Genomic DNA, 8,538 nt, shown 5'->3' with positions numbered 1-8,538 from the left:
ACCAGTCATTATCCTGGCCCCTCACCCCTCCTCTGTAACTCCAATTTTCCCCTCTACTGGATCTTTCTCATCTTAAAGAAAAACAAAACCTTCTTTTGACCCACTTCTTCAGCCAGATACCACTTGATTCTCTCCTCTCTTTCGTAAGAAACCATCTCTTATTTTTTTTTTTTTTTTGAGACAGAGTCTTGCTCTGTTGCCCAGTCTGGAGTGCAGTGTGATGATCTCAGCTCACTGCAACCTCCATCTCCCAGGTTCAAGCGATTCTCCTGCCTCAGCCTCCCAAGTAGCTGGGACTACACGCCTGACTTCAAATGATCCACCCACCTCTGCCTCCCAAAGTGCTGGAATTACAGGCATGAGCCATCGCACCCAGCCCAGCAAGAAACCATCTTAAAAGCAATCTATGCTCACTGTCATGCATTCCTCTCATTTCTTTCTCTTTAAACTGCTCCAGGTAAGCTTTCACCTGCCACTACATCACCACTACCATTCTCAAAGTCACCAATGGCCTCCATTTGGCTAAATTCAAAGACTGGTTCTCAGCCTTTTCATACTTGAGCTCCCTGCAGCAGTAACACAGTTGAACACCCGCTCTTCCTCGTGAGACTTCCATTGGCTTCTAGGATGCTGCCATCTTTTAGTTTTTCTCCTTCACTGGTCACTTCCTTCTTAGTCCTTATCTTCCACCTAATCTGTTAACTTTGGAACACCCCAGAGCTTAGCCCTTGGTCCTCTTCTCTACCTACACTCACTTTCTTGATGACCTCATCCAGTCTTGAGGCTCAGATGCCTTTATCTGCTGTGGGCCTCCAGTTGTACCTCTCCAACTTGAAACTCTCACAAGTCCCACTCATATATCCAGCTGCCAAATTGATATCTCACTTGGATGTGTCAGGTACCCAGTCTCAAAGTTAACAAGTCCAAAACGGAATTCCTCATTTTCACCCTCCCATACCTGCATCACATGTAGCCTTCCCCAGCTCAGCTCATGGCAACTCCATGCTTCCTGTTACTCAGGCCAAAAGCTTTGGAGTTATCCTTCGTTCCTCTCTTTCTCCTGCATCTCACACTCAACAAATCTCTGTTGACTCCAAAATATATCCAGAATCTGCCCATTTCTTGTCACCTCCACTGCTAACATTCCACCCTGAGCTGCCATCTTTCATGCCTATTTCATTCTTGTCTTTTTGCAGTTCATTCTCAACACAGCAGCCAGGAAATTTTTGGTAAAATGGAAGTCAAATTATGTCTCTGCTCTGCTCAAACCCCACCCTGGTGGCTCCTCCATCTAATTTTTAAGATGTGTCAGAGTGGGCTATGCCACTGAACACTTAGTAATGGGCTGATGTTTATTAGCCACAAAAAAAGGATGGTCGAACATGTCCGTTCGTTCAGGCAGCACACACTTACTGAGCCCTGAGCCCCACATCAGGACTACAGAGAACATTAAAACCTGTGCCACACAGGGGTTCCCAGCCTCATGAGGATGATGAGCCGTGGGGATCTGTGCATTAAGAGGAATGCTCTGACCTGGAGGAGCTCCCAGAAATCTTGGTCCCTTATAATCCTTGTACTCAGTAGATGAAGAGGGTGTTCATTGACCAGATGAAGATTTTAGCCACATTTTGGGCCCACTACTTCCATTACTTTTGAAGGTTGAAGGTTTCCCTTTCTCAAGGATCCCAGATTCCCAGGTCCATACCAGGACTATTTTAAAGTCCTCTTTCATCTCTGCACACTTCTAAAGAGGCTGTGAACCGAAGTTCCCAGGTGTCACAGATGTCAGCATTGTCATCACCCAGGAGCTTTCTGGAAATGCAGACTTTTGGGCCCTGTCCCAACCTGCTGAGTCAGGATCTGCATCTTAACAAGATCCCAGGAGAGTTGCGGGCACAGTGAAGACTGAGTAGCCACTGGCCCAGAACATCAGGCCTGGAATCGAAATGAAATCCAGCCCTGGACTCACTGTTCCTCAAGATCTGGTTCAGCTTCATCCAACCAGAGGAAGCTTCATCTGCATTCATTTGATGACAAAAAGTTCACTCCTCTGCCTTTAACAGCTGCAAGAGTCTGCCCAGCGAGGAGGAGGCAGTGAGCTCCAAGTGCCCGCCCACGGTCAGCTTCCCTTAATTATGGGAAGTTTTCACACAGAGGCAAGTGGGCTCCCAGTGTGCTTCTCCAACACTTGCATTTTGGTTAAAATGTGCACAACTATGGTAAATGTAAAGAACAAGAAAAAAATCTAACTGCCGAGAACTCTTAGGGACTCTGAGTCCCTAAGCACTCGGAAAGGTGGGCTAATCTGTGCAAGCTGGATTTTCACTTAGCATAGCTGCTGGGCTTCCGCATCCCAAATAGCTCATTACCATGCTAATATGGAAATTTAAATATAAAAAAGGAAAGCTGGGTTTATACCAAGGCAAGAACTGACAGATGCTTTCAGTGGAATGTACATCCTGGCAATTATGTGCTAAACCATTAGCTCTGACTCAAATCCAGCTTCCTAGTCTGTCATCAGCTCTGCGCCTGGGCTAATGAGCAGAGGTGAAATCACTGGATAAGTGGCTCTCAAAATGTGACCCTCAGACCAGCAGCTTCTGTATCCGGGGAGTTTGCTAGAAATGCAAGTTATCTGGTCCCACCCCAGACCTAATGAATCAGAAATTCTGAGGTGAGGCACAGCAATCTGTGTTGAACAACCTTCCCAGGAGACTCTGTTGCACCTTAAAGTTTGAGAACCACTTAATTAGATAAATTTAGGTAAAAATAAAAGTTCTTACCACAGGAAGGTAAATTGCGGCTGGGCTTGTTCTTATCTACAAGACAGCTGCTGGCTCTCTGGGCAAAGTTGTCCGGGTACTTCTGATCCTTCCTTCATCTGATTCATGAGGACCCCTCAAGGTCTGGAACTGTTATCGGAAAGGGGTTCCGATCCAGACTCCAAAAGAGGGTTCTTGGATCTTGCACAAGAATTCAGGGCAAGTCCATAGAGTAAAGTGAAAGCTAGTTAAATAAGAGACTAAAGGAATAAAAGAATGGCTACTCCGTAGGCAGAGCAGCCGCAAGGGCTGCTGGTTGCCCATTTTTATGGTTATGACTAAATGTGTAACCCACATGACTCCCTCTTCTCCACCCTTGCTGTGGTTAACACCCCCTGCCTCTCTGGCCCTCAACACCCTGGTACAAAACCAGCGAAGAGCAGAGAAAATTCAGGGTGCTGTGGCAGCTCCAGGACTACTTGGAAACCCATCGCTAGGATGGGAGCCCAGCTGGGCAATGGGAGCAGAGGAGAGACGGGAGGGATGTCAAAAAAGCACTTGAAGGCAAATGCCATCGACTCGAATTTGAATTTGTAACCACCTAGACCAACTCAGACTGTATAACAGAATCACTCAGGGAGCCTGGAAAATAATTCTGCTGCCCCGACCACTCCTTCAAAGAGTCTGGTGCCATTGGTCTAGGTTGGGGCCCGGACATCAAGACTTTAAGGCTTCCCAGGTGATTCTGCTGTGCAGCCAGAGCTGAGACCACTAGCTGGGCTGCATTTTAATCTCATTTCCTGAATACCATGCCTTTCAGTGATCATGGGTTAATCAAAAAACAGCTGCCTGGAGTAGCCACTGTCTATAAAGCCACTCCTATAAAGGATCAGTTTCCCAGCCCTTGATGTGTAAATGGACACTTGACCATAGTGGATTCTTACGTTTTCATTAAAGTGGGACCCATCAGAGCCTGGCTTGATTTGTTGGTTTTCTGGTCACAGTCTACTGTGATATCTCATTTGTCCACATCTCTTCCATTTTTATATCTATGACTCAGGGAAGGGCCTGGTGATACAAAGTTAATACTGAATTTTTATCAAATGAATAATAAGTATTACAGATCTCAGCAGGGGCCTCCATGCCTTAAAGCCTAAATAAGGTTGGCTCAAACTATCCTTCTCCATTCCCAAGCCTATGGTTTGTGGCCGTCCCAACGCCCACTGAAGACTTCACACAGTTCTTGAAAGTCAGGTTCTCACAGGGACCTCCACTTCTGTCCATTTCAGTCTGACGTTCAGCCCCTGCCTCAGTTTCTACAAAGAAAACTCACTCTCAATAAACATTCCTAGCCAGGTGCAGTGGCTTGCACCTCTAATCCCGGCTCTTAGGGAGACTGAGGCAGGAGGACTGCTTGAGCCCAGGAGTTTGAGACCAGCTTGGGCAACCTAGCAATACCCTGTCCCTTGAAAAAATAAATAACCATTCCTGAGTTTTGCTGGGGGACTTGGGGGTCCCAGGGATGGTCCCTCTGCTGTCAGGGCCTCTCAATTGGCCTTCACCCCATACCAGACCCTCTACCAACCTGTCTTCTCCAGCACCAGCCACCCAATGGGCTAAACACCCATCCCTTTAGATTCTCTAAACCTCATTTGCTTTCTTTAGCCATAATCCCATAATCTCTTCCTAGAATGAAATTTGGTTTCAGCTCTTAATAGGATGGCCAAAACCTTCAGTTTGCTGAGGACCGAGGAGTTTCCTGAAACACTGGTCATTCATTGCTAAATCCAGGACAGTCCCCAGCAAACCAGGACCATTGGTCACCTTAGTGGTAAGAATAAAATTTTCACCTTGTTCTGTAATAATGGTACTAAGAACTATAAATTAGCTGGTGGTTCTCAACCTAGCAATCATCATCATCATAATTACCTGGGAGTTAAAACATAGGCTTTTATGATTTAGCAGGTCTGGGGCCTGAGAAATTGCATTTCTTAGAAGTTTCCAGTTGACGTGATAGTACTAGCCTGGGACCACACTTCAAGAACCCTGAATTAGGTAACCCACATTACACATTCAACAGAGGACTTGGCATACAGTAAATAAATGCACAACAATAACTAGTTATCAGCTAACATTTTGTTGAGTACTTACTGTAAACCAGGCACCCTGCTATTTCTGCATATTACCTTATGGCTTCCCTGTGAGGTAGGTGATGTGATGTTTGTTTTACAGAAAGGGAAACTGAGGTCCAGGGACAGCCAGAAGTGACTGAGGCTGCATGTGCACCGAATTCTGACTTGGAAGCCCATGCTCCATTCACCAGCAACCCCGCCACACTGAGGACTGAGCTAGTCCCAGGTAGCTGCCCCGCCCCTTTTTAATTTTAACTTTGTTTGAGGAAAATCTCTCAATGCATCTCCCACATCCCTGCCTTCTTCCAAGTGAGCTGAATGCAGATCAACTTCCTCTGCATGACTCAACAGCAGCATTTTGAACTTCAGTGACAGTCATTTTCCAGAGTGTCTGCTCTGGGCCTCCTCCAGGGGCAGCCTGAGCTGTGGCCTTGGACACCACCTCCAGTTCTGTTCCTCCAGCTGCCTTTCCCAGCTCCATCTGAGAAGTCGAGGCTGGGACAACCCAGCAGTTAGCCCAGTGAATGAGACCCAGGAGGCCTCCTGTGTAGTCTGGGGTCCTCTGGACTGCAGCCCAGGAGAGCACCCACAGCCAGGAGCCCCCTCGGCCCTGACCTTGGCCCTGCTCCCTCGGAGTCAGCCTGGTGGCTGAGGCTGCTGGAAATGGACCGTGTGATGCAAGGCACAACCACTGACTTTCGTGTTAATATAACAGTTCTTCCCCACCACCCCTCCTCCTCCAAACCATCCAAACTTTTCGTTCCTTCTTTGTGGCTGGCATTGCTGAGATTTCTGGTGTTATTGGTGCAGAGGATGTGTGGAGTGCAGTAAGAACACAGGCTGCCTAGGTCTGGCCCAGCAATGCTGCTAGCTGATGACCTTCGGTAACTTGTCCAAGCTCTCTATGCCTTGATTGCCTCATTTGTCAAATTGGGTTGATGATAACGTACTTATTTTAGGGATATTGAGCTATTGTTGAATTAGATACAGTCATGTGCCACATAAGGATGTTTTGGTCAAGGGCAGACCACATATTCAAAGGTAGTTCCATAGATTAAAGTACCCTATTTTTACTGTCGTTTTTCTATGTTTAGATACACAAATACTTGCCATTGTCTTACACTTGCCTACAGTATTCAGTCCAGTAACATGTTGTCCAGGTTTGTAGCCTAGAAGGAGTAGGCTACAATTTAAAATTTAAATTTAAAAATTACATTTAATTTAAAATTTTAAATGTTCAAAGCCATAGAACCGTGGTGTATAGTAGGCTCTGCTCTCCAGGGTTGTGTAGGTGCACTCTATGATGTTCACACAATGATGAAATCACCTAAGGATGCATTTCTCAGAACATATATCCATCATCAAACAACACATGACTGCATATACTTTCACAATAGTGGCTGACACATCGAAACTCTATTTAAATGTTAACCAGGATTCCAAAATCAAATCCGTAAATGCTTCTGGAGTGCCTGCTAGTGACTCCAGCCACCATTGACTCAAACAGCACGTACCAGTCATTGTGCTTTGCATGCGTCACGTCATTTAAGGCTTGGAGGAGCTAGGTGACTTGCCCAAGCACACCCCGCTTAGTTAGTGGGGTGCTTGTCTCCCAGGCCAAGCTGGCCTGTCCAGCGGTACCCCCTCTGCCTCCCTTGTGGGGCAGGCCCTGAGCTGGGCATTCAGCAAGGAGGCTTAACCTCCCCCATCCTCTGACCATAGCCCCTGCCCTGCCACCTCTCCCCTGCCTGCCTCACTTCCCCTTCCCTCAGATGATCCTTACCCAAAAAACAGCCTCCTGTTGCCCTTTCCTCTCCTGGGTCCCAGGACTACTCTGAGCTCTGCTCTTGCCCAGCTCCCCTTGTTAATCAAAACAGATTCAGCCTTCACAGGAAGCAATTTGGCATCTGGTATCAAGAGGCTTAAAATCCTCTTTCCTAAAAATGCCACTCCTAGGACCCTCTCCTAAAGAAGTAATCAAAGATGCAAAGAATGATGAACGAAGGTGATCTTCACATTCATAAGATACAAAACGTTAAAAGATCTAAGTGAGCAATAATTGGAGAATGATTAAACGATGCTGTACCCATGAAGGATTATACCACAAATGTGAACAGCAGAAGAAATGTTTGTTCCTGCGTTTTCATCATCCCTAGATAGTAGTGTCTTTTCAAAAATCTTTGCTTAATGGAAACACAAAAGATGGGCATCTAGTTTCTATTTTATTTTTATTTCTTTGACCCCCAGTGGACTTTTGAAGACTTGTCAATTTTTATTCCTTATAGAAACTGCCAATTTATGCCGTCTTCAATTTTCTGTTAATTTCATTTTTCTTATTTATTGGTTTTATGTATTCAGTTTATTGACCACTTATATGTCATATTTATTGCAAAAATTTCCCTTAGAGTGTAGTTTCCTCTTTCATTATATTACTGATTTATTTTTATACTATAGATGTTTAAAATTGTAAATGTCCAAAGCTATTATTTACTCCTTTATGGTTTTTTCTTTGGTACAATGCTAAATGAGCCTTTCTCGTCCAAGTATTATTATTATTTCCTTCGAATACCTTTAGGGTTACACTTTAAAATTTTTTTTAATGTTTCTTTTAGAGACCAGGTCTCACTCTGTTACTCAGGCTAGAGTGTAGTGGTGATCATAGCTCACTGCGGCCTTGAACCCCTGGGCTCAAGCAATCCTCCTGCCTCTGCCTCCCTAGTAGCTGGTACTACAGACATGTGCCACCACACCCAGCTATTTTTTTTTTCTTAAAGACGGGTCTCACTATGTTGCCCAGGGTGGTCTCCAGCTCTTGGCCTCAAGGGATCCTCCCACCTCAGCTGTTCACAGTGCTGGGGTTACAGGCATGAGCCACCATGCCTGACCCAGATGACTTTCTATTCATAAAATAAGGGAATGGAATTGTCTATACCTCATGCCATTATATTGAAGATTAAGTAAAACTGACTTATGGAAAGCTTTAGAAACAATAACTGGCACATAGTTATTTCTGTGTCGTTGTTAGCCTATTATTAATGTAACTTTAATTCACTGGAAATTTATTCTGGAGTGAGGTGTGAAGGATGTTATAACTTTGTGTTAAGCCAGTTGTCCCAACACCACTTTTTCAATAATATGTCCTGACCTCATCAAAAAGGCTGTGGCTGGAATGCAATCTTTTTGCTGATTCTGAGCCGCATGGGGAATTCCCTTTACAGAGCTCTGAGGTGGGGAGGAGGCTATTCTCAAATTCCCTGCTCATCCTCTCACTAGTACTCTCCCCTATGCTAAGTTCACCATGGATTTCCTAAGGATAGAGTGTGGAGCCAAACACACTCAGCCTGACTGTTCTCTCCTTTCCCCGCCCAAGTTCAGGGTGTCAAAGTCAAAATAAAAGGATAGAGATAAATCTCTAAATTTAACATTTTATTTGGGGAGCAAGAATTGCAATTCAGGGCATATGCACAGACCCCATGATCTTCAGTACTTCAGAAGAACAAAGAGAAGGTTAGAGGTTTTATAAAAAGGAGAAATGGTTGGATGTGTTGGCTCACACTTGTAATCCCAGCACTTTGGGAGGCCAAGGCTGGCAGATTGCTTGAGCACAGGAGTTCCAGACCAGCCTGGGCAACATGGTGAAACCC

At 45.3% G+C, this 8,538-nt stretch overlaps 1 long non-coding RNA gene across 1 annotated transcript; it reads left to right on the top strand.

The window, feature by feature from the left end:
• The first annotated feature begins 4,154 nt into the window (after positions 1 to 4,154).
• Positions 4,155 to 7,424, top strand: LOC108584689. The gene is made up of 2 exons (XR_002520530.2): positions 4,155 to 4,817; positions 4,995 to 7,424. It is a non-coding gene; the product is annotated as an uncharacterized LOC108584689 (long non-coding RNA).
• Positions 7,425 to 8,538: the final 1,114 nt, after the last annotated feature.

This window comes from Papio anubis, chromosome 2 (assembly GCF_008728515.1).
Source record: "Papio anubis isolate 15944 chromosome 2, Panubis1.0, whole genome shotgun sequence".
Classification (NCBI taxonomy): domain Eukaryota; kingdom Metazoa; phylum Chordata; class Mammalia; order Primates; family Cercopithecidae; genus Papio; species Papio anubis.
The sequence above is the reverse complement of the archived record's forward strand: the minus strand, read 5'-3'. Positions and strand labels throughout refer to the sequence as shown.